Genomic DNA, 22,667 nt, shown 5'->3' with positions numbered 1-22,667 from the left:
CTCTTGGAACATTTCCTTCACACGCCGAAGCCTGTTTATGTTTTTCCTTCTGCATGACAGGTTAGTCGGGGGTTCTGTTCCAGACTCCAGTCTCATACACGAATGTAATGACATCTACAAAATAAGTACCTTCTAAAATTGTTGTTGTTAAGTGATGGATGTAATTGAATCATGGTATGATTCAGAAGGCATATCAGGGTCTTCAGGTGTCTCAAGGCCATCCATTCAAGCAGCCATCATCCAAATATTCTAGGTATGTCAGAATCCTCACTCATCTACATTTCTGGCTGAAAACTGTTTTGTATATTACAGAGAGACAAGAAGATATCATTTGCCTCTGGATGGAAGTATACACTACCACCTGATGTAGTATTCTTGCCTGAAAATCAAACTTAAATTCAATCAAGGATCTAAGTACCATTTACCAGGAAACCAGTGAAGCAACCACAGAGAGGCAATCTGAGAAATCCAGACAAATGAATAACTCAGTGCAGAACAAACAACTCAGCTTCTTCAATAAATTTAAATTGTGAGGAAAAGTTTGTTATGAGCTAAACTGTGTCTCCTCTTTACAATTAAGATGTTGAAGCCCTAACCCCCAGTACTTCAGAATGTGACTGTGTTTGGAGATAAGGCCTTTAAAGAGGTAACTATGTAAAAATGAGGTCATGTGAGTGGGCTCTAATCTCATATGACTGATATCCTTATAAGAAGAGGAGATTAGGGCCGGGTGCAGTGGCTCACGCCTATAATCCCAACACTTTGGGAGCTTGAGCAAGGTGGATCATGAGATCAGGAGTTCGAGACCAGCCTGGCCAGCATGGTGAAACCCCATCTCTACTAAAAAAAATACAAAAAATTAGCTAGGCATTGTGGCACATGCCTGTAGTCCCAGCTACTCGGGAGGCTGAGGCCGGAGAATTGCTTGAACCCTGCAGGTGGAGGTTGCAGTGAGCGGAGATTGCACCATTGCACTCCAGCCTGGGTGACAGAGCGAGTCTCCATCTCAAAAAAAAAAAAAAAAAAAGAGGAGATTAGGACACAGATGGTCCTACAAAGGACCATGTGAAGGCATACAGAGAAGATGGTAACCCACAAGCAAGGAAAGAGGCCTCAGAAGAAACCAACGCTGCCAACACCTTCATCTCAGACTTCCAGTTTCCAGAGCTGTGGGAAAATGTATTTCTGTTGTGTAAGGCCTCCAGTCTATGATATTTTATTATGGCAGCCCTAGTACACTAATATCGGGTTCCTTATCTTTAGAGCCGATGCTTTGGGCATTATTCAACATACCTTTGCAAACAGCCTCCAGCAACTTCCATCAGTTGGTCTGGTCTTTGGTTACAACTTCTGGCATTACGTAATACAAAGTCTTATCCTTCTTCCACATTTGAACCCTTTATGTGAGGGAAGCTGCCTGCTACTCACAAGACTTCCCTTTTCTGCCCTAAACACCTCAGTTCTCTCACTTGTTCCCAGGCCGCGGCTTCCAGACCCTCCCCAAGCACAGTGCTCGTTACACATCTGAAGAAGGCCTACATCCCTGAAGGCCCGCCTTGCTCAGGGCTTATGAATTCGCTGTTCCCTTTGCCAGAGACCACCCTGGCTTTGGATATCTGCTGGGCCCACTGCTTTGCTTTGTTTGGGTCTCTGCTCAAATGTCACTTCATCAGAGAAGTATCCCCCGGCCTTTTCATCCTTCACCCCTTTACTTTGCTGTTTCTCTTTCTATAGTACATATTAGACATTTATATAAATCATTATGGGTTGTCTGTCTCCATCCAATAAACTGCAAGTTCCCTGAGGACAGGTACTCAGTATGCATCCCTGCTGTGTCCGCTGCACTGAGGACAGGGCCTGTTGTTCTGAAGGGGCTCAACCTGTATTTCTTGGATGAGTGAGTAAATGATAGCTGTTTTTAAAGTTAGGCATTTCAGTTCCAGGTCACAGCAAATATCTTTGCTTATTTCCCCCCCTTCCCTTTAAAAAGGCTCAGCAACAAGCCTAAAAGTAGCAGAAAGAAGCTCTGTCAGTGGCCACCCAGCACCCTCAGCATCACTCCCCCCCAACAACAACAAAAAAAAAGCCGCCAGCCCACCCAGGCTGCAGCTGGACAGCCCGGAGACACTTCGTGGCCATCTGCAGACCACCGGGCCCAAGTCAGCAGGCCGGGGAGACAGCAGGAGGCCTCAGGGACAAGTGCTTCAGGCAGACGCGCACCCACCCCGAGCACATTCGACTTTCTCCTCATCAGACAGCTCGTTTGCATCTGCCCATGTGTACCTTGGCTTCCACAGCCTCTGTTTACAAATCTGGGTCAAGGAAGGACAGGAATTCCAACAACACGCGATTTACAGAAGCCGGCCCGCGGCCTGTTCTCATTTTGCCTTGTAAGAAGGCCGTGTGGAGCAGGGTTGAGTCACTGGAGTTGGAAGCCACCCAGACCCAGTTGATGTCCAGCTGTCATCTGTGTTTACCATCATTGCAACTTGGGGAAAATAATATGATCTCTGTGAGCCTCTGTTTTCATGCTTTTTAAAAAGAAGATAATGATACAAGCTTATCAGAATTAGAAGTGGTGTATAAAGAGAGCAGCCCATGGAAATCATTCAATAATTTGATATTATTATTTACATTCCCAAGTAATGCTCTAGTGTGTCCCATCTCAGGCAGAATCCTGGAGTTGTCCTTGATCCCACTTTCTCCCAAAGACAATTGGCCATGGTTCTACCTCTTACTTTATCATGAATTCATCTATTTCTTCCTCTTTCTGTGAGGGTCTTCACAGGAAGACTGGCTGTTCCTAGCACAAGCTCAGGAGTTGTCCCCTGTGAGGTTGGTCACGTCTCCACCACTTCTGGCTGGGTGATGTTGAGCGTGTTATTTATCTTCCATGTGACTTGGTTTTTTAATCTGTAAAACAGAATGACAATGGTAGGTGTGGAGTCAACACTGTTGATTCCCTATTAAAAGCTTCTCCCAACACTCTTCTCCATTGCTACCTCTTGTATGGAAGCTGAGAAGCCAAGTATCAGAGTTCCTAGCCTTCTCTGCAGCCAGGGGTGTGCTATGACTCATTCTGGCCCAAGATACAAGCAGAATTCTGCTAGTAAGTGCTGACAAAGCTTGAAGGTTAGGTTATAATATCCATGGGAAATGCTTAGGGAAAGGACTGCGTAATAGAACAGAGATGCCTGTGGAATGAATGTAGCAAGGTAGAGACCAAGGAGGAAACAGAATTCAACAAGAGGAACGAGGTGAGGACCAGGTGCTGTGAGAAGATTTCAGGGAGGTGGATGGTGCTGGAAGAAAAGATAGGACCTGGGCAGGGCCTGGACATCCCACACTGCTTTAAGACAATCTCGGAAGCTGCCTGTTCCTTGAAGGGAGCTAAAGAGTCAGTACAAGGGACCCACCATTCATCACTGAACTGTGAAGTGGTTATGAATTGGTCTCCACATCATCTGGTTTACATGGCACACATTCCAGTCACCATTAAGTGTGAACCGTGTCTTTCATCTCACATTGTCTGGCAGCCGTCTCACCAGACAGGGCAAAGCTTTGCGGGAAACCCCAGGATATAGGGTTATGCCCAGCAAGGTCCTCTGGGCTGCTCTGCAGTGGCCACAGCCCCACTCGGGGGAACACTTATGTATGATACCCCCTCATGTGCCCTGTCCCAGCTGGAGAGCTGCTGCACTGTGTCCAGGCCCTTAGAGGCATAAAGGTCATGGAGAGATGTCAGGAAAAATCCAGTGAATGGGTCTGCTATAATCACAGAAACTGCTCCTCACTTTCCTGAATGTCATGGGTCCCTTCCACCCACTCAGCCACCCCATGGTAGAACTGCTAATATTGGGGAAGAAGCCAGAAAACAAACAGACAGAAAACATCCCCCAGAAGAGTGGCTCTTAGGTGTCCCAACAAGGTGACCAATTATGGTCCAGAGAGTGTAACCAGATTCTGACTCCCAGCAGGGGTGGTGCTAGCCCCGGCTTGGAGATTGTTCAAATATGTAAAAGGTTATATTATGCTAGGCACTCAGTAGCCCTTTTGAAAACATGTTTTAAATACCTTCAGTGTCTAGTTTCTCACAGGCTTAACCTGGAACACAACCACACAAATGTTCTTTCCAAAATGCAAATCAGGCGGTGTCACTTTCCTACTCAGAGATTTTGGTGGCTCTGCCTTAACGATGAAATTGAAGCTCAGCCTGGCAGATGCATCCACTGTTTCCTCTTTCTCGTTTCTCTTTATATGGATGTCCCAAACTCATTTATATTCCTCAGACACACAGTGATACTCCTCCCTGCTTGCTTCTGCACATCACTGCATTCATTCAGTAATGTACTCATTCATTGAATGAACATTTATTAAGCACTTACTGCATGCCCATATGTTACTTATTAAGATACAATGATGAACAAGAACAAATGCCTGTCCTCAAAGATCATATCATCAGGACTACTCATGCCTGGCAGCACATCAGAATCATCCACAGGGTTGCTTGAAAGCTCAGAGGTTTGGGCTTCATTCTACTATCTCAGAATGAAAAGAGAGGGAAAGGAAACAGCAAGCAAAAACATCAAAAGAGAATGAGGGGAGCTGATTACAAATTTCTCCTATTACCTTCCTGACAACCAATTGGGTGAATGGGCTGGGCTGTAGAGCCAAAAAGACTGATTCAAAACTCAGGCATTTTTATATTCTGGCTTGCTGTGACATTTCCCCTTTGCATCCGTGGCTGAGAAATTATTACTAGTTCTCCCTTTCACTTTCAAAAGTGCCCTGTTTTGGAGGATAAGTTCTATAATCACCTTATTCTATAGTCAGTTTTACCCTCTCCTACCCGTGAACACTTGGGGGAAATAGCTGAAACTTTCTGAGCCTGTTTCATGGTCTGTATCACAGAGTGAGCCATACCTACTTGAGAAGGTGTGAGAATTAAATGAGATGATGTTTGCCAAGTGCCTGGCACAGCAGATGTTTAATTCACAGAAGATGTTGTTATTGTTTGCCTTGTAGAAAGCGGTTCTCATCTGGTCTGCATTTTTCACTGTCAGATGAAACGAGACCTCAACGATGAGAACATTCAGATGAAGCACAGAGCATTTATATTGGTGGAGAGGATGGCCGAAGTCAGCAAGACATTACTTGGGTAGTCGCTGGCCAGGGTGACAAGCCGTTCTTAAGTATCTCTGTTACAATATTAAAACTTCAGCTCAATGGCCTAGAAAGCTGAACTTTACTACCCTCCTTGTTGGTTTAAATTTCTATAGCATTAGGTCAAATGCCAGCAATGCGCCCAGAAGGAGGGAACTGCAGTCTATTTTGATGTCCAGGGTCAGGCTGAGGAGAGAGACTGACACATTATCTGTCTGGCTGATCGTCCACTCCCCTCCACCACAGTGGTGACTCATCAGATGGCAAGAAAGACCCATCTCTGCCTGTCTGAACAGTGATTCTGCTGGTGATTCATTGTTGCCCACCAGAAAGCCCCCTTCTTAATGTCCTCTTTCTGAGCTCTTCAATTAGCATTTAGGTCAAAGGATATTTAGAGGGAAGGGAGGGTAGAAAGATCTGCCAGCCGGACCAAGTGTGGCTTCACTCAGTGGCAGTGTGTCACAGGGAGGGAGAAGAGGAAGTGCTGGGTACAGCTTGCTCCCAGAGTAGAACTTGGAAACAGCTAGAGGAAAAATATATATATAATAAATGGTGAATATTTATAATATTGCAGAGGTCCTTGGGGTGAAGGAATCTGACCAAGGACAGAAAGAAGGGCCAAAACTTTATAGAAATCAGAAATCTTTTTGGATAACATTGCATGAAGGTTGCTACGTGAATGGATTGTTTAAAAGTCTAAGGTATGTCAAACTGAAGATAAAGTGGATCAACATGAAGAGAATATTTGTAGAGTCTAGGATAAAAGGAAGACTAAGGCAGGAGTTATCCAGTGCTGTTCTAGAAAGACAGTTACTAAGGCTGGTAGATATTCAAGTCTCTAGAATTATCCATAAGTTCTCTAGTATGGGCCTAAAAGTGGTTAGTTTTCCCAAAGTGTAATAGGTAAAATTAGTAACGTACATACACATCAAGAAAAATTCTTTTAGAAGTAATCTGTGCATTCATACCACTTGTACATCAAACCAAGATTATCACATGTATTTTTCTTTGAACACAATTAAGTAAAAATATGCAAACTTTTTCTTTCTCCAGACATGCCAAGCTTCAGCTGAAACTCAGGCCTCATGCAGTGTGTGCCTAACAATGTGCTCTGAATGATTGACTATATTAGTGATTGAGTGAATAAAAATATGCATTATACTTCTGCCTCTTACAAATCTAGTTAATGTGAGTCTAATCTTAAACCCTGCTCACCTTAGAATATAGAATAAAAAATATATTTTTTAGACACGCAAGGCTGAAAACAAGAACCCAGACAGAAGTGACCCCACTAACTTCTGGCCATGTTGTAAACCCTCTTGGGACACCTTTTAGCCCCGAGGAATCTGGGGATCTTACAGTGGGTAGTTCACATAACCTGTGATGAACCAATAAGCCATCTCTGCCTACCTTCAGTCTCTTGAGGAGAGGTTCTTAACTTAGGTCCATGAACTCTTCAAGGATCAGAAGGCAGACACCTGGAGGCCTGTGAAGAATAAGGAAAAAATACAGTTTGATTTGCACTCACCTCTAATTGAAATTTAGTATTTCTATCACTTGTGTATGTAGACAACACACAGTTTATTAGCAATAGCTGTGATTTTTGTCATCCACAGAAATGACAGATGATTTCATATTATGTCAGCTGTGGCAGAGATCATGAAATATTGCCCTCATGTCTATTTCAAAGTTACATTAGTTACTGGACTTCTGCTACATCTTCTTTGATGCCTTCAAATAGCATATAGAGCACTTGTGGTAGTCAGGCTTCTAAGATGACCTTCGATGACTCCGCCTTCTGGCTTTCACAACTTATATTCAGCTCTCCCTTGAGTGTGAGCTGAACCTAGTGACTTGCTTCTCATGGATAGAATAGGGCAAAGATGAGGAGGTGTCACACCCACGAGGAGGTTATAAAAGATTATGACTTTGGTCTTGCTCACACTCACTTTCCCTCTTACCTCCTCACTCTGACAGAGCCAGAGGCCACGTTGCAAGCTGTCCGCAGAGAGGCCCACATGGCAAGAAACTGAGGGCAGCTTCTGGCCAAGAATCAGTGAGGAAATGAGGCTCTCAGTTAGACATCTTGTGAGAAACCAAATTCTGCCCACAAGCCTGTGAGTGAGCTTGGAAGCAAGCTCATCCCTAGGTCATCTCAAGATGAGTACAGCTCTGGCAGACACCTGAATTGCAGCCTCATGAGAGACCTCTAGCAAAAGGACCCAGTTAAGCCACGCCCAAGCCCCTGACCTGCAGAGACTGGGAGATAATAAATGCCTGTTGCTCTAATACATTTTTTGTTGCTCAGCAATGGATAACTAATATAGTTTGTGTGTGTGTGTGTGTGTGTGTACTGTTCCATAACAGTTTTTTGCTATAATTAGTTTCCTTTGAAATCCCATGTATCTTTATTTAATTCATTTAAAGTCATTATTCTGAGAAGAGATCATAGGCTTTGCCAATCTGCCAAGGAGGTCTATGCCACCCAGAAGAGCCCCTGCCCCAGACTCTGTTTTGAAGAAGACATGGGCTCTTGGAAAAGGGATTATATATCATTATTATTATATAAATGGTATATATATATGTGTGTGTGTGTGTGTGTGTGTATGTGCATGTGAGTGCACATATATATACCACATTTTCTTGACTTGGAGGTGGTGAAGTGGAGTTTGGTCCAGCTGATGGTTGCTCCCCTGAGGTTGGAGCAGTAGATTCTCATCCAGACAGCAAGAGACACCAAAGGGAAAGAAGAGAGCAGAGAATCTGTGTGGCAAGTTTGAGCCCAAAGTCTGAAGAGTGACAGAGCAATGGGGCAGATAGAGAAGACAGGGAGAGAGCTAGGAATGTCAGAGTTTGGGGAAAAAGTGGCAACCTGAGCTGCAGTAAAAGAGGGGTCCTGAGAAAATTCTGTATCCCCAAGTGATTTGGCCTGACTCAGTTAAAAGACTAGATCAGCAAAGAGAATGTCATCCCCACCTCCCATTTAGAGTAGAAATCCCTTGCTGTGTGACAGGCATTTAGGCACTGCTTTCTTGCACCTGTTACCAAAGTCTGCCCACCCACCTAAATGGTAAGTTCCTTGGGGGCAAGGCCCATGTGTCCTTGTTTCCTTTTAATTCCAGAGAGCTACTGCAGCATATATGTTCACACATCAAATATCTGCTCAGAGACAGTGCTGGGCCCGGGAAACAGAGATGAATTAGGTTCAGTCTATCTTGAGTTGATTATGGCCTAAAGAGGGAGACAGATCAATACAGGCATTGACATTAAAGAGCTTCAGTTCAAATGTGAACTGCATTTCTGACCAGGTTTGGAGTCTCTCCAACCCTTGACTTTACATCTGTTAAAGAAAGATATAACACTCATCTTGCTGGTTTGTGGAACACTAAATGAAATAATATATTTCAAGAGCCTTACATAAGGCCTGACATGGGGCAGACACCTCTACCTTGCTTCTGATTCTCACACCATTTCCAGTCTTATGATCACAAGGCCACAAGTGTTTATGTGAGATCAAATTCCTGTGTAAAAGCTGTGGCAGACTTCTAAAGATAAGTCCTTCTCCCAACAAGCTTTCCTTCTCACTGCAAGATAATGTTGACCCACCCCACATGCCATGTTCTGTGAGCTCTCGGAAGCAGAGACCATGTGGGACTCATTTTTGCAACCCCAGCAAGTAGAAGAGTGCTGCATCAAAGTAGGGTCTGTTCAGCACAGGTTGAATGAATGAATAGGATGATAAATAATAAATCACAATAAGCTCTCCAAAATCGAGTGCAATAATGTCATGCAAGAAAGGTCATCATGAGCTGGAGGACAGGGGCCTTGACCTGGCTCTTTCAAATGTGGAGGATTTAGGTGAATGGAAGATAACTGGGGTAGAGAAAAGAGGGAGATAGTGAAGGCCCACAGTCACCTCTGGAGAGGAAGGAGAAACATTGATGAGGAAGCGTGTAAAAAAGCTACAATGGCCTCTGCCAAGTTTCATTTTAAAAGAGAAAAGATCAGAAGTAACTGGCAAATGTCAACATGTGTTAAGTATGAGTGGTAGGTGCAAAGGTGATTAGTATATTCCCTATGCTTCTTGCTATGTTGAAAATATTTCATGACAAGAGAGGAAAAAGGATTTTAGGTGGGAAGAATGCCACAGGCAGGTGCAGAGAAGTCAGGAGACAAGTGGCAAATACAGAACAGGAAGCCTTGAGGTAGACTTCTTATTCAGGTCCTACAGGCCAAGTCCCAAGTGAGGGGCAGGGGAGCAAGCTTGGTGCTGTCCTTGGTCCTGAACCAAAACCACACCCTTGAGCATTGCTATTTCTAGTTAAAAAGCAGTGGGTTCCTGCCTAATCCCCCCAGTGCTCAGAGGTTTCCTTAGTATTCTTTAACTTAATTTTTTAACTTATTTTAAGTTTATGCATACAAGTGCAGGTAACATAGGTAAATTTTTGTCATGGGTGTTTTTTGTACAGATTATTTCATCACCCAGGAATTAAGCCTAGTACCTGTTAGTTGTTTTTCCTGATCCTCTCCTTTTTCTCACCCTTCACCCTCTGAAAGGCCCCAGTGTGTGTTGTCCCTCTCTATGTGTCCATGTATTCTCATCACTTAGCTCCCACTTATAAGTGAGAACATGCAGTATTTAGTTTTCTGTTCCTGCATTAGTTTGCTAAGAATAATAGCCTCCAGCTCCATCCATGTCCCTGCAAAGGACATGATCTCATTCTTTTTTATGGCTGTATAGTATTCCATGGTGTATATGTACCACATTTTCTTTCTCCAGTCTTTATTTAGGTTGATTCCATGTCTTTGCTATTGTGAATTGTGCTGCAGTGAACATACAAGTGCATGTATCCTTATAATAGAATAATTTACATTCCTTTGGGTATATACCCTGTAAAGAGATTGCTTGATTGAATGGTATTTCTGTCCTTACATCTTTGAGAAATCGCCACAGTGTCTTCCACAGTGGCTGAACTAATTTACACTCCCACCAACTGTGAATGTCTTTCTTTTTCTCCACAACCTTGTCAGATCTGTTACTTTTTTACTGTTTTTTTTTTTTTTTTTTGAAAGGGAGTTTCACTCTTGTTGCCCAGGCTGGAGTGCAATGGCACCATCTCGGCTCACCACAACCTCTGCCTCCTGGGTTCAAGCGATTCTCCTGCCTCAAGCTCCTGAGTAGCTGGGATTACAGGCATGCACCACCATGCCAAGCTAATTTTGTATTTTAAGTAGAGACAGGATTTCTTCATGTTGGTCAGGCTGGTCTCAAACTCCTGACCTCAGGTGATCCGCCTCAGCCTCCCAAAGTGCCAGGATTACAGGTGTGAGCCACTGTGCCCAGCCACTTTTTAACTTTTTAATAGTAGCAATTTTGACGGTGTTAGACAGTGTCTCACTGTGCTTTTGATTTGCATTTCTCTAATGATCACTGATGTTGAGCTTTTTTCCATATGATTGTTGGCTGCATGTATGCCCTCTTTTGGGAAGTGTCTGTTTATGTCCTTTGCCAACTGTTTATGGGGTTGTTTGGGGTTTGTTCTTGTAAATTTAAGTGTATTATAGATGCTGGATATTAGACCTTTGTCTGATGCATAGTTTGCAAAAATTTTCTTTTATTCCGTAGGTTGCCTGTTTATTCTGTTAATAGTTTCTTTTGCAGTCCAGAAACTCTTTAGTTTAATTACATTCCATTTGTCAGTTTTTGCTTTTGTGGAATTTAATATTTTTAAGTCCAATTTTACCCAGCTACTATCACTGCAAAAGAAATAAAAAATTCTAGCAACAGAATACATTTTTTTCCAACCTGATAGTAGTATGTATCTATTATTTATCAAGCTTTTGTATATTCTGGACACCGTGATAAGCAGTTGTTATATATTGTCTCATATTGCTATAATTGTCTTCATTTTATAGATGAAGAAAGACACACAAAATGATTGAGGTCACAAAGCTCATAGATGGCACAGCTGAGATTAAAAGAGGTCACATAAGTACATACTCCAGGAATTAGCTAATCACTCCCTGGCATAGGCAAATAAGGCCTTAACTATGTAGAAGGAAGTAACTCTATGAAGTCACTGTCTTAAAACTCTCTTGATTTTTCCATCTACAAAGGCAAAATTGTGTATGCCAAAATGGCGGTGTAGGTGAAAGTACCTCATAAACTATTAAGTCCTCTGCTAGTGTTGGCAGCTCTCTCTGCTCTCTGTTATTGATAGTGATGGTTATAGTGACAATCATATGTCTTCAGCAGATGCCAACAACATAAACTAGATTCTACTTCCATGGCTCACAGAGGTAAGCCAAGGCAATAAATACATAAATACATACATACATAAATGGTAAAAAAGAAAGAAAAAAAGAAAGAAAGAAAGAAGAAGAAGAAGAAGAAGAAGAAGAAGAAGAAGAAGAAGAAGAAGAAGAGGAAGAAAGGAAGGAAGGAAGGAAGGAAGGAAGGAAGGAAGGAAGGAAGGACGGAAGGAGGGAAGGAGGGAGGGAGGGAATGAAGGAAGGAAGGAAGGAAGGAAGGAAGGAAGGAAGGAAGGAAGGAAGGAAGGAAGGAAAAAAGGAAAGAAAGAAAGGAGGACCCAAAATGGAGTGGGACAGACTTGGATTTGTGGCCTTTATTTTACCATATATTAGCAATGTGACTGTGGGAGAGTGATTTGATCACTTCTCAACCTCAGTTTCCTCTTCAAAGAAGGGGTTGTGTCAATCCAAAAGGATAAAATGTGTGATAGGGCAGCCTAGGAAAAACTACAGCATCGCTGATGATGGTGATGGCAGCTACTACTTATCGATTCCCTTCTGCCTTGTGCCAGGCATTGTGCTTAGGCACTTTATGCACACAGCTCCAATCCTCATGCTGGTTCTAGAAAGTTTTATTACTATCTACATTTCAAAGATGACAGAAGAGTTACTCAGGGAGCCCTTGGTAACTCTCAGCTAAATCAGAATGCAATTTGACTCATCTAATCAGATGGCACTTGGGAGGCTGGGTGGCAAGGGCTGGTAGACAAGAAGTGGCCCTGCCCTATTTTTTCCAGAGTCTAGGCAGGTACTTCTAACAACAGGACCCATTTCAAGCTGAGAAAGAGAAAATCTCCCAGGCTGCCACCCAGTTTACCAAAATGCCAAATTCCAAGCACAGTGGAACCCAGTCTGGCTCCCCCGATGTTCAGAAGGCAACTGCCTCGGGTCCTCCCCTATGTCTCCTTTACTCCAGTCTCAGAATCAGAGAAAAACTTGCCCTCCAGGCAGCAAAACCCAGTTCAACGGAGCTGGGCTCCTTCCTCCTTGCTGGGCTAGCAGGGGAGAGGATAGAGGAACTCGTGCCAAAGGTCACAGTGTTCTGGGTCAGCGTGTCCCAGCTTTGAAGTCAGAGAGCTGCCAGTAACCAGGCAAGAAAAATGCTGTGGGCTGCTCCATCTATCAGGCCTCGGACAAGCTCTTGCTGGGCCTCAGCCTGCACAGCAGCTGCATACTTCAGGGAGGGCCACCCACACGAGAGACACCCCCTGGTAGCCACAGCAGCACCCTTAGGAACCTGTGACTGCAGAATAGCCAAGCCACAGAGCACACAACAGCTTCACAGGTGTGCCCATGTACCTTGCCCTCTTGCCTCCGTCACCAAACTCCCTTGGGGAGAGTAAGCTTTTTCCTTTCCCCAGGTTGTCCTACTTTCTCTCGCTGTACTTACAACTTCTCCTTAATTTGTTCAATCCTGACCCCCACCAAAAATAAATATAAAAAAAGTTAATTGTTCACTCACAATTCTGTGATATGATAAAGGGCCAGGTAATGGTGCTCAAGCTATAAAAACACCACTGTCCCTGTCTTTGCAGAGTTTATAGAGGGACATAGACATTAACTAATAAATGAAGAAGTTGGTATAGGATTAAAAGTTGTGGTGGCATTATGAAGGAAAGAGAACAGGGTGCCAGAGGAGAGAAGAGAGAGTAATACAGCAACCTCCAGACAGGAGGATAGGAAAGGTTTCTTCCAGCAGGGGCAATGAGATTGAGGACTGAAGGATCAGCAGGTGGCTGCCTTCAAGGCCTGGTGGGATGTGGGGTGAAGGATTTTTCTGGGAAACAGCATGTGCAAACGTCCTGAGGCAGGAAAAAGAATAAGATAGTCAGGAAAGGGAAACAATATACATAATAGATAGATGTGAATCTTCGATTAAGCTGTAGAACCTGAAGTCTGTACTTAAATTCTCCATCTCAGTATTCTCAGGTAGAATCAGGGAAGGATTCTGGGAGGAGGTACACTTGACCTCAGTATGAGAAGATGCAAAGATAGAGAATCAGAAGACAAATGGTTCCAGTTTAGAGATATTTTTAGCAGATACCCAAAATCTCCCAGCTAGAAGGGATAGAACAGCAACTTAAATACACAACTAACAATAACTAACTTATACATGCATATTTTCTAAGTTTCTTCATCCAATGCTTCTTCATCATACTTCAAGTTGGTCTAGAGATAAGTTTGTCTACAGATAGGAACAGAAGTAGGAAAAATGAGAAGAATCCAAGTTCCTATTTCTGTTCTCCTTACAACTAGGGAGAACCAGTCTATAGAAATGAGTGAACTAGTCTGTAAAAATGGGTGTTGAAATAGAAATGTTACCACCCAACTGTTCAGAGTTTCCGAGTCCAGCCATCCCCAGCAGGCCAGCAAAATCAGACTGTGGACACTTGGATGATTATCAACTCCTAGACCTAAGACAAGCCACTGACCTCTCTGAGCCTCAAGTTGCTGTTCTCACAAGAGAGCAGAGCTGACAATATAATAAAAATGAGAGTCCCCTTCTTGGAAAAGCAGGGGGAAATGATCATTCAAAGTACTATTAATAAAATATAAAACTATTTCCTTTCTGTCAGTCTCTCTTTTGACTTGTCATGCTGTTTTAAATTTTTTATTTAACATAAATATAAGTAAAGCATAATAAATAGTTTAAATCATCAGCATACATTTTATCATTCATCTTTATATTGTATAATTCCAGTTTTAAGTGCAAGTATAAGAGCATTGAATCCATATACAGAATCACCAAAATTACCCAACTTGTATTTTCTAGCCTATACACGCAGGTTTATTTTGTTCTTACCAAAAGAATAAAAACACTGCCCAAAAGAAACTCAGTTATTTTTAATTTACCTTTCAATACACACACATTATACCAACAGTCAAAATGGCTGGCGGCTTTCATCACACACTTACTTCGTACTGGCCGTGAGTTCCATTGAACTTCTGGGCTCTGTGGGTCCACCAGAATTCTGTCCTCATGGGGCATGGCAAGGATGATATGTGATAAACAACAAATGTGATACAGTGCCTATCTCCTCTCATCACTTACATGCTGCGTTACTGCATCAGACTTTACTTACAAAACTCAAATTCAAAGATAAAAATCTGTGAGAGTTTCAAGCTAGCGACCGCAGAGCATTAAACCAAGCCTGGGGCTCTTCTGAGCAAGGGGCCATGTGTGCTCGCCCTTGCCACACCCACATGAAACCTGCAAGTATGATGCTCTGGATAGTAATCCTGACTATATGTGCTTAGTGTCACCATTTATGTTTTGACCATCATAAAGTATTTCACCTTTCTGAATCCAATTTCATCTTAAATGAGGATACTGGTAGTCTCTACAACAGGAGATTGTTTTCTGAAACAAATGACAGTGTCCATGTCATGTGCTCAGCATGGTGCCTGGCATATGGTTATACCACAATGAATGTGAGAAAATAACAATAATAATGATTGGCAGTTATCACATTCCTGGTGGTAACAGATAACCACCACAGCTCTCACTTCTCCCCACTTCCACTGCCTGGGGCACTCCTGACAGTGCCCAAGGGCATCTGTTCATTAGTATCCATTTTTCTGACTGCACTTCAAAACCCCCATCCTTACCCTGAGAATAGTTTACTCAAGGACTGAGTCTATTTTTGTTTTTGAAGAAGGAAAACAAACCCATGTGCCAAAGAACAGACTTCTTCAAAACAAGGCAAGTCCCAGACAAGGCCATGGCCCTGGCTTTTGGGAGTCGGGAGGAAGGTTTAATTTTGAGTAACCTCTTGGCAGAAGATAATAACTCCATCTCCCCTGCCTCTGTGGTTGTGAGTCAAGGTCTATTGTCCTCTGGTCTAGCACAAGGGTCATGTGCTTCCCTATTTGAAGCTATGAAATTATCTCGCTTCAAACAACATCAGAACATCAGTCTTTGTCACTGTCCCCAGGCCCCTTTACCCCCTCTTCTGTAACAGAGTCATGTTCCATAAACTCTTAGAGTTTATTACCCTGGCCTTAAGGTGCCCCCATCAATGCACCTTTCTGATAAACCTCTCATTTTCCCCAACATGACTCAGATCCACTTTGTTTAGCTCATTTTTTTTTTTGCACCCAACGGACATTTCTTGAACATTCATTATGTACCAAGCATAGTGCTAGACGCCAGGGACAGACCTGTTGAGTGTGATACAATCTGTTTTCTGTGTGTACGCAGACTACAAATGTACACCTACATTTCAATATAATGTGTTAAATGCAATAAGAAAGGAAAAAAGACAGCACCGTGGAAACCCAAAATAGAAGAGGGGGCTTAGCCCTATGTGAGGGGTTTAGTATAAGTTGAAGAAGAGGACATCTTCAAGAAAGAAAGTCAAGAAAGAAAATGGCTATTTCTCACTCATAACTTCCCTAGTCATTCATCTCACAAACACAGATTAAGCAACATTTCCCCAACCCACCCATATTCTCCGGCAGCTCCCCTCTCCCATCTCAGCTCTCAGCACACAGTTCTATAAATGCACATTTCATTATCTTACTCCCAGAATAGACTAGGGTCTCTATAAAGGCAGCAAGCAGGTCTGCCATGTTCTCTGTTGTAGCTGTAGCCCCTGATATTAGTGCCCAGCATATAAAAGGCACACAATCAATATGTATCCCATTAAACAAAACATCTTTTGGCAACCTAATGTTGTGAAGGCTCCATGCTAGATAATAGTAATCCTGCTTAGACAAATACGCATAAAGAAGTAAATAACAATAGAGGTTGGCAAATGTAAATACTAAATGAATGATAGAGACTATAGATGTTAGGTAGACTGATATATTTAACTCTGTTTCATTAAATTCAGTCCAATGAATATTAATTGTGCCTTCCAGAAACATTATAGGAACAGGAGGGGATGCAAAAATAAAACAAACAAAAAAAAGAAATCCTTACGCTCAACCTGTTAATGTAGAAGAGCCAATACAAATGCACCAAAAAGAAAAAAGAAAAGAAAAGAAAAGAAAAAAAAGGACTATGAATATTCAAGGGAGGGGCACCAGAAAGGATTTCAGAAAGTGTTTAGAAAACACTGGAGTAAAGCACTTCTGTGTGGGTTCAGATGGAGACAGAGGAAGAAATCATTCCAGGAAGAAAAAGCATTTGAAGCAAACAGAAAGAAAGACAGAAAATGGGTGGTGCATTTCAGAAAAGCTTGATTAGACAGCCATCTAAAGACAGTGCTCCGGAGCAGAAAGAGTCTAACCTCAAGTATTCAGCAAGCTCACTAGCTCTTCCAGAAACCTTCTACACCCACAGTACTGGAACATCATGGGCCTGGCGATGACTTCCACACAGAGGCACTGGCCCTTTTTGTTTCCTTCAGCAAGGAAGTAGCACAATCAAAAGTGCATCTTAAGAACATTTATAGGCAACTACACAGGAGACATGTGCTGCTACCGTCTTCCCAGTCCTTCTACTGCCTTAAAGGAACCATACCCTTTTCCATTCCAAATGGGTCTAATAGATCTTCATTCAGGGTAGTCTCACTCTAACCCTCAGTCTCAGGAGTGGATACAAGAAGGTCCATCATAAAAACCCATCCACTGTAATAATGACCAGTCCAGTGGTGGGCAGATTCCTCAACAAGAGCCACTCAGAATATTTTTCTGGATCAATATGCAGATATTGGGAAAGAGAAGTATTTTCTCAGCTGATGTTGCTAAACTAGGAGGAAACAAGTTGGAAATATATGCAGCCATGTTCTCTACCCCACAGAGAAAGCCAGCCAGGTGGCATGAAGCCAGCATGCATAGGAAGCCAGGCTGAAGGATGGAGAAGGGGCCTGACAACATACTCTGACAGATGGTGTGTTTTAAACCTTGAATGACTAAAAGGACAGTGGACCCATCAACAGAAACGCAGAAGTCGAGGGGATGATCTGATTTTCAGAGACAGATAGTATCAACTCAAATCATCAAACCTTAGAATCAGAAGAGTTGTAAAGGGATTTGGTTGAAACACTTATCTGATGCCTGAATTGCTCTATCTTTTGTTTATGTTTTTCCCAGAATGAGTTTTATTCTGCTGGTGGCCTCATTCAGTCAACAAATGTTGATTAAGCAGTTGATTGATTTGGTGAATAAAACGTGAAGAGCCCTCTTTTTGAGGGGCTTTCCATTTACTTGAGGAGAAGGCAATAAACAAATGAACATATACTATATCGTCAGATTTTGCATACGGGGTAGTATGAAAATTAAAACAAGGCCCCATAACAGCTTTGGGGTATGCTGTGTTATATCACGTAGCCAGGGAAGGGATGTTGAAGGGGATTATATTTAAGGAGAGACCTGAATGGTGGAAGGAAGCGAGTTATACAAAAAGAAGAAGAGCATTCAATGAGGTGGGAGAGTGCTTCACATACAGCCATGAAGCCAGGTACATGTAGAGCTGGGTAAGTTGGGGTGAGGGGATCTGGTTGTGGGAGAGGCTATGGTCACCAGTGGACAGAGCACAGAGGACTTTGCAAGCCATGGTGAGTGTGATGGAAAGGTGTTGGAGAGTTTTAGGTAGGCGAGTGTTATACTAGAATACCTAGGAGAGTATCTAACCCAGATTCCATAAGTGGAATTCAACTTGTCTTGAAAGTAGAGAAAGACAGATACAGGAACAGGGGAAGGTGTTCCTGGCAGGGGGGCCACGCAGTCCTTGGAGCAGCAGTGAAAATGCACTTCAGCTGCCTGGAGGAGAGTGAGTGGGCAAATGGGGACAGACACAGTGGAAGTTCTGGGGAAAGGCCCAGTGGACCAGAAGAAGCTTGAAAAAAGAGGTTGGAACCCTACTTTAGTGAGACTTAGATGCTAGGCTAAGAAAACAACTCCTTATTAAATGGGCAACGAAAAGCCATTAAAGATGTTTGGAAAGGAAAAATGACTCCACTCTGCCTCAGCAAAAACTTGTATCCCTGGAGAAGTGTGACGAAGGAGGAATAAGCATGAGCTGGGATTCAGGCAGACCTGGTTCAAATCTAGTCGCACTTTTAACTGTGCAATCTTGGGCAATCACACCAAGAGGATAAAACCAAGTAAGAAAATCAGAAATACATCAAATCACCTCATCTTTCACAAGGAATGTTCTAGAACAGACACTGGAAAACTACTTTATCTTTACAAATAAAGTTTTATTGGAAACACAGATGCATTGCGTGTTTGCACATTGCCTATGGCTCTGTTTTGCTCGCTGCAATGGCAAAGGTCAGTAATTGCAACAGAGACCTATGTATGACCAACAAAGCCAAAAAGTAATTACTATCTGATCCTTTACAGAAAGAGTTTGCTGACCCTGCTCAGAATAAAACTTTATTTTACAGAATAAAACTTCATGTTACAGGATGGCCCCTTTGCAGTAGGAGAGGAAATAAAAACTTGATAAACTTATCACAATTTAGGAGACAAGAAAAGCTAAAGGGTTTGGCGATTACCTCTAGACTTGAAAGAAACATTATTTTCTCATGATAAACAGTCAATGGAAGATGTGTAGTGAGACCTGAGACAGAAACAGAAATGCAGATGAGAGAAATGAGTACGGTGAAGAGGCAGAAAGACATTCATGGAGATGGGTGAAAAGAAATAGGGGGTAGGGTGTGGTGGCTCGCACTTGTAATCCCAGCAATTTGGGAGGCCAAGGTGGGTGGATCATCTGAGGTCAGGAGTTCAAGACCAGCCTGGCCAACATGGTGAAACCCTGTCTTGACTAAAAATACAAAAATTAGCAGGACATGGTGGTGCACACCTGTAATCCCAGCTACTCGGGAGGCTGAGGCAGGAGAATCACTCAAACCCTGGAGGTGGAGGTTGCAATGAGCCAAGATCATGCCACTGCACTCCAGCCCTGGTGACAGAGCAAAACTGCCTCTCAAAAAAAAAAAAAAAAAAAAAAGGGAAAAGAAATAGGGACACAGGGGAAAGGGACAGGCAGAAAATGGGACAGGTTATCACAAAAAGTACCACACAATGAGGGGAATAGGAGACATTTTAAAAACTATGTATATCTTATGTATACACTGGTATTACCTCTGTAGGGTTGTGACAGTGTTTATGTCCTCACCACAAAGAAAATGTCTTGACTGGAAATATCAAAAAGTCGTTTCTTCATTCCAGCCTGTGCTGGGATGGAAAATCAGGATATATTGACCCAAGGGATACCTGTATTGACAGAGACCAAGACAAGATCAATACAAGGCTTTGAAGGCAAAGTTTATGGAACATTGAAGAATGTTTCCCGCTTGTTTTTATCAGAAATATCTGTAAAGGTTTATGGGCCCTCCTTTCTAGTCTGTCTTTCTAAGCTTATAAAAGTTCTTTTAGGGGATGTCTTACTGATTGCAAATATGACAAATAGAAGTAATGAGTTTTTTAAAGTGCCCCTTCCCTCCCTCCCAAAAAACAAAGCTATTTCCTGATTTTAAAGGCAAGAGGAGGAGTCTGTTACTGTAGAGAAGAAAACTCAGGCAGGCCTAAAGTAAAATTAACACTTCTGTTCAGAGTGCGGGCCATCCCCTGTGACCACAGTGTGACGACTGAACTTGGTCAAAAGCCCTGACAGCTAGGGGAGAGGGCTCAGGATAAAGAATAGGAAGGAGGAATGGAGAGAGGGGCCTTCCACGCCATTCACTATTTTTGCTCTGGAATAAGTCATTGTACACGTTATGCATACAAGCAAACCAGGATTTGAATTCTAAATCGGACACATGGATGGGGAGGAGAATGGGGGAATAGGGAGAGGTTGGTCAGTGGGTACAAAGGTACAGTTAGACTGACAGTAGGAATAATTTCTAGTCTTCCATTGCACAGTTGGGTGACTATAGTTAACATATTATCTATTTCAAAATTGCTGGAAGAGAGGCTTTTGAATGTTCTCACCACAAAGAAATCATAAATAGTTTTGGTGAGGGATATGCTAATTATCCTAATTTAATCATTACATATTTTATACATGTATTAAAACATCACCATGTACCCCACAAATATAAATAATTATTATGTGTCAACTAAAGTTGAAAATAATTTTTTAAATTTAAAAATAAAAGGTAAATTAAAAAGAAATAATATGACACATGGAAGCTGGTTGATCCTGAGCAAGAAGTTCTCTCAAGTTCCTTGGTCTAAGTTCTGTTTGAAGAGCTACAAACAGTTTACTATAGTTGTAGCAGGCAGCATTTGTGGGGCTGTGGCAGGAGAGCATGATAACGATAATGATAATAAATAATAACAATAGCTATTTACTAAGTGTTTCATGTGTGCCAAAGCCTGTTTTAAGTGCTTTAAAATATAAACTCATTTTATTCTCACCACAACCTTATTAAGAAGTGAGTTATTACTCTTATTAGCTCCGTTAGTTAACTGAGACCCAGGATGTGATAGTTAATTTCATGTCTCAATTTGATTGGGACTTGGGGTACCTAGATGTTTGATTAAACATTATTCTGGTTGTGTCTTGAGGATATTTCTCAGTGAAATTATCATGAAATGGTGGATGAGTAAAGCAGATTGCCTGCTCCAATGCAAATGAGCCCCATTCAATTCATTGAAGGGCTGAAGAGAATGAGATTGAATGAGAGATAATTCATTCTCTGTCTGACTGCTGCTGACCCGGGACATTGATCTTTTCCTCAGACCTTTGTACCTGGACCAGAAATATACTATCAGCTCTCCTGGGTCTTGCTGACTTTGGATCTTGGAATTTCTCAGCCTGCCTACCCATGTGAACCAAATCCTTATAATGAACCTCTTTTTAATATACCTATCTCCTATAAATTCTGCTTCTCTGGAAAACCTGGACTACTACAGAGATTTAAGTAAAATGGCCAAAATTTGAATTCAGAGAGTCCAATTCCAGGGTTTGTACCACTATCCGCTGTGCTCTCTGTTGCCTCTATAACGAGGCTGGAAAGACAAGTGGGAATTACAGTATTAGTCTCCTAGAGCTATCATAACAAACTACCACAAAGTGGGTGGTTTATAACAACAGAAATTTATTCTATCTCAGTCTGAAGTCTAGGATTCTGAAATCAAAGTGTGAGCAGAGCCATGCTGCCTTTGAAGGCTACAGGAGAGAATCCTTCCTTGACTTTTCCAACCTCTGGTGACTCCTGGTAAACCTTTACATTCCTTGTCTTGTAGATGCATCACTCTAATCTATGCTTTCATCTTTGCATCACCTTCTTCTTTGTGTCTCTGTGTATTCTCTCCTCTTCTTACAACCACAACAGCCATTAGATTTAGGACCCACATTAATCCAGTATGATAGCATCTCAATTTTCAACATCTGCAAAGACCCTATTTCAAAATAAGGTTACATTCTGAAGTTCCATGTGGACATGAACTCTGGGGAGATATTATTCAACCCCCTACAGTTATGTAGGGTCTTGGGTGATTCTAATACATCTGTGAGATCTAAAGAGATAATTAATTATTACTTTTTAGTCAGGGTTCCTTGGGTCCCAAGTGACAGAAACCTAACTACCTCATACTGGCTTTTGCATAAAAGAAATGTATGAGCTCAGGTTACTAAAAAATTTAGATGTAAACTTTAGGTGTAAAAGTTTCAGAGATGGCTGCTTCCAGGAACACAAACAAATCCCATCTTTTAAGTATAATTTCTCCTGTTTTGATTTCAGTGAGGCAGACTCTTCCCAGGAGACGTCAAGGTGGCTTCCATCTCTCCAGAAATAGGACTAAAAGAACCAATGACCAAATCCACATTGCTTTTATTTTTCTTTGAAGTTATTAATAGTGAGAAGTCAATAAAGTTTCATTCTCTATCTTCTTAGCAATATCAGGTGAAGGAGAATTTCTTTTTCTCCAAATTTCAAAAAAAAAAAATTTCTGGAATAAATTTCAGTGGACCCACCTGGATCATATTACATCTTCAATTACATCTTCAGTCCCCAGCCAAGGGCAGGGACATTTTAATTAGCCTGGACATAGACCCATTGCACTTGGTCCCACTCATCTGGATGAGTCAGGGATGGTTCCAGAAGGAGAAATTAAGACATTGGATCAAAAGGGAGGATGGCTGCAGGGCAGGCAAAACCAATATATTCCAGCCTTAGATTCAAAAGAGGTGAATGACAAAATTGAATAAACTTTGGGTGTTCAGAAGAAAGCATCCAGGTGGCTGCCATTACATTCAATCTTCCATTTCTAAATCAATGTGCAAGGCA

General features: G+C 42.2%; 1 protein-coding gene across 1 annotated transcript in view; it reads right to left on the bottom strand.

Moving 5' to 3' along the window:
- LOC129486815 (uncharacterized) overlaps nt 1–22,667 on the bottom strand; it is a 225,527-nt gene that overhangs the window by 111,020 nt on the left and 91,840 nt on the right. Inside the window, exons 10-12 of the mRNA XM_063642973.1 lie at nt 19,516–19,647; nt 6,574–6,649; nt 2,225–2,913 (exon numbers count right to left, since the gene is read on the bottom strand). The gene's annotated coding sequence lies outside the window, so the exon portion shown is untranslated. The remainder of the gene's footprint in view (nt 1–2,224; nt 2,914–6,573; nt 6,650–19,515; nt 19,648–22,667) is intronic.

Source organism: Symphalangus syndactylus, chromosome 7, assembly GCF_028878055.3.
Source record: "Symphalangus syndactylus isolate Jambi chromosome 7, NHGRI_mSymSyn1-v2.1_pri, whole genome shotgun sequence".
Classification (NCBI taxonomy): Eukaryota; Metazoa; Chordata; class Mammalia; order Primates; family Hylobatidae; genus Symphalangus; species Symphalangus syndactylus.
The sequence above is the reverse complement of the archived record's forward strand: the minus strand, read 5'-3'. Positions and strand labels throughout refer to the sequence as shown.